The sequence below is a fragment of the Camellia sinensis genome, chromosome 8 (assembly GCF_055761805.1).
Source record: "Camellia sinensis isolate YWXY chromosome 8, ASM5576180v1, whole genome shotgun sequence".
NCBI classification, from domain to species: Eukaryota; Viridiplantae; Streptophyta; class Magnoliopsida; order Ericales; family Theaceae; genus Camellia; species Camellia sinensis.
This window is the reverse complement of record NC_138968.1, coordinates 34,988,999-34,993,165: the sequence shown is the minus strand read 5'-3', so window position 1 is coordinate 34,993,165 and position 4,167 is coordinate 34,988,999. Positions and strand designations below refer to the sequence as shown.

General features: G+C 35.2%; 1 pseudogene across 1 annotated transcript; it reads right to left on the bottom strand.

Moving 5' to 3' along the window:
* Nucleotides 1-235: 235 nt before the first annotated feature.
* On the bottom strand, nt 236-3,029 carry LOC145796508 (pectinesterase 2-like; annotated as a pseudogene). Its single transcript, XR_014336973.1, has 2 exons — nt 2,360-3,029; nt 236-1,028 (listed from the first exon to the last, which is right to left on the bottom strand). The product of XR_014336973.1 is annotated as a pectinesterase 2-like (transcript).
* Nucleotides 3,030-4,167: the final 1,138 nt, after the last annotated feature.

Here is a 4,167-nt window from a genome sequence, read left to right as displayed (position 1 = left end):
TAAATGTTCAGAACTAAAGTCATTTACCTTTCACAGAGGAGAGCCCAATTTTCTTTAGAATTGCCTCACTTGTACGAGGCTGGTTCAAATTGACAATTCTTACAACAATAATAGGCTTGAAGAGTTAAAATTTCGCTGTATGTGACAGGCTAAAGAGAAAGAAGTAGCAAGAAAGGTTAAAAAATCATCTTATTCTTTATTGAGATCTTAAAAATACACTTATTCTTTATTGAGATCTTAAAAATACACTTTCTGAGATTCCCTATGTTTTGTGTAGAATGGATAGACTAAAGAACAAAGCAATAACAAATATATGAATTGATCAAATACAATACAATTAGAGGCCAGAAGTGAATGGCACACTGGTAGAAGGCAACCATGACTGACCAGCTATAAAACTTGCGACGCTGAACTGTGATGCTTCAGTTGAGCTAGAAATAACTCGATAACCATCCCACTTTACTCTGCCACTAGTTGAAGAACCAGGACCAGAGTTCTTATATTCTCCATAATACAAAGTATTTATAGCAAAGTTACCATCCCATTCTAACCAACCTGTAGGATCAACCAAGGTGTCAAGGTAAGTTTGTAGATAAACAGTACATGAATATTGCTTCCAAGGCCTTCCCAAATACGTCTTGATTGATCTAAGTACTGGTTTTAGGTCGGATGAAGCGAGGACTTGAGAATTATGAATTGAAATGCCAGTATTTTGGTTAGGGTCAGTTCTTCCTTGTGCTGTTATAGTATTTTTTTGCCCGCTCATGGGTTTTCTAGCATATATCATGCAATTTTGGAGAACTACTGCAGCATTTCCAAATATGAAATCTACCGTGCCATAAATATCACATTCTTTGTAAAATTGTCGTTGAGAATGAATATGAGTGTATCTTGGTATCCTTCAAAACCACAACGATAGAAAACAGAGAGATCAGACCCAGATCGGAGTGCTACAGCTTGGTGATTTTGTGGTCCAGCTGTGTTACGGAATGTTATATCACGAGCAATGAATCCTCCACCGGTGACCGCTGCAAATAAAATATGTTATCAATAATTAGCAATTGTTTACTCTATGGTTTGAAATGTTATCTATAAAATGTTGTTATGATCTCTAATTGTCCCTTCAATTTAAGTTAATAAAAGATGCTTCTATAGAGGTAGAATTTTCATACCATAAATGAATAAAATATTTATGTTTCATAATGAAGGAAACTTTAAGTTGTCAATAAAGAACTCTTGACTTCATAATATATTTAAAAAAAGATATTTACTTTGTTCAAAAAATATAACCAGCATTATAAATTGATTATATATTCATCTATGCAATCAGCATGTGGAATGAGAAAAAAAAAAAAAAAAAAAAGCCACCAGCAAAGAATCCTTCACCATCGGCAGCTGAATTTCCCAATTTTTACGAAAAAATTTACGAAGACAGTTAGAAATTGAATATCAAGTTAAATAAATTTAATTTTGAAAAAAAACAGAATAGTGAAAGTAGCATGATCTTTCCTTTACATTTTATATAAAAGTAGTTAACAATCAATTTTATCTCATGACCTTTTGTACTTCTCTTGAAAAAAAATTGCATGTTACGCTAAGCATAAATAAATCACAAAACTGCTTAACATTTGAAATACGTGCATTGAATTTATTCTAGCATCGCCCACGCCAAACCAAGTATTAAATCTACATCACTAATTCAGATTTTGGACATTTTTTAATCTTTTTTTATGCATAAAACTTCTGATTTTCATATTATTAATATAAGATTTCGTACAGAATTTCATGTTTTACTTTCCTTCTTATCATGCTTTATCTATTTAATAAAATATTACTTCTTTTGCAAAAAAAAAAAAAAAAAAAAAATGGTAAGAGCCCCAATGCCAAGTGATGAATTACATGTCTACGTTTGTCAGTAGACTAATTAACACTTTTAACGTTACTGTTTGACATATAAAAAAATAGTAAATTTGATATAATCAAATGCTTTCATTAAATTTTGCTATGCACTGGTGATGTTGATAGACTCTGTTCTTTTTCATTGCAGCAATAGTAGGTATCATGAAAAACATTTCATGAAAATAATCATGAAAGCTTTGTAATCTTTGGATTACACTTAAAATAAAGCACCACACTCTAATTAAGGTAATTCAAGAATCATAAATCTTTCATGATCATTTTTATGAAATTTTTTTCATAATCCCTAACTTTTCTCTTTTCCTAGGTGTGATCAAAATAACGGTTGTCTTGACTTTTAATTATTTTGAAAATTATGCACTACTTAATAATATAAAAACACCTTAAAAAATAAATAAATAAATAAATATATATATATATATAAGAGAGATGAGATCCTTACCAACAGTTGCAGAGTTGAAGGTGGTGGAACCTCCTCCCACGCTTCGACTGCCAGTGATAATGGTGTTTTTCAAGCCATCACCAACGAGCATAATATTCTTCATTTTGTTGCCAATCTCAATATTTTCCTTATAAACACCACTTTTCACATGTATAACAAATCTCCCACTGCCGCTCCTCTTCGCCGAGACATCTAGGGCTGCTTGAATGGTCTGGTAATTCCCCGAACCATCTTGAGCCACCACGAGATTTGTTGCTGGAGACGGCGATTGCAACAGCTTGCGGTTTCCAGGTGAAACCCAAGTGGGAAAACCTTCTTTATACGTTTGTTTCTCGGTTGAGCCATTGTTAATAGCCAAAGTGTTGCTGATTAGCTTCAAAACATTATTAGACATGAGAGGCAACATGAAGTCAGAGACACCTAACTCAATGAACCCAGCTCAACAAGTCTCAAGATTTGTCAAAGCCGTGCTGAGCCACGTCTGAGCATCAAAATCAGAACATTTTGTGTTAGGGTCTAGTGTATTGTTGAGTTGGAAAATTGTGCTCTCATAGAGCTTCAAACAATCAGACCATGCATTTTTTTCGAGCTCATTGCGACATTTGGACCCGAGCCACTTAGTGTAAGTCTCGGCATTGAGAGCTCTCTCCATGGCTATTTGCATGGCCATCTTTCTGAACTCGGATTTTTGTTTGGGTAAAAATTGTGAGAGCCATTGCTCATGAAGTATTTGCATGGTTCGGGATATGGGGTTTTGTTGCACCACCGGTTTATGTCGTCTGAGGCGACAGATGATGAGGCAGAGGAGAGGAATGAAGAGAAGGATGCAAAGAGTATGAATAATATTTCAAAACTTGGTTGCCTTTGTTGGGTGGTTTGTTTTCTTGAACTTGGTTCTATAGGTTGTGAAGGTGGCCTCTTTATATAGTTGAAATATGGGTGACAAGTTGGCTTAAGTTGAACATAGGTGGATGAGGATGACAACTTGACAAGTAAGCATAGAAGAGATGACGAGTAAACAAAGTACAAATGCAATCGGAAAATATCAGCTTATCATGAATTTGTATGCTGAATTTTACTCTAAAAATAAAATAGATGGTATAAATTTAAAATTGGTAAGATATGAGTTATACTTAAAATTATTATGGTTCATGACATGTATAAACCCATAAAAGCCATGAATCACTATGAACAACCCAAGTCCATCACATTGAGCCCAATACATAACCCAGCTGGTGAGGTCCAGGACAGTTGGAATCCAACATGGCATAAAGAGCCAATGACATTCAGACACATGGCAGGTGAAGGACGAGCCACATCAGCAGACAAAGATCTGCAAAGTTATTACCACTGCACATCACCATTAATGTAGCCCGTCACAGCATTTATTGCGACAACACCTCTCCGTCGGAACAGGACCCCCTTACCCTGAACAAGGTAAGCTACAGCATAGACTTTCGACGAGGAAGTCAGGTCGGAAGGAACAGCGAAATGATTACCAAAGGATATAAGCAAACGTTGAAGACAAGAAGAAGGTTAAGCTTTTCTATCTCTAATCTCTCCCTCTACACTCTACTTCTCTTCCTGACTTGCTCGTCGGAGGGTTCACTAGGGGATTACCCCGTTCCCCGTTGAACTTGTTTGCAGGTTATCCGGTGGGCTTGATCATTTGGACTTGGACTTGGACTTGAGGAGCTTGGACCAGTCCGATCCATTCACCGGAACAAACTGTATTATCAGTTCATAAAAATATTTTTTAAAAATAATTTTCTAAATAAATAAATAAATATATATATATATATATTTGT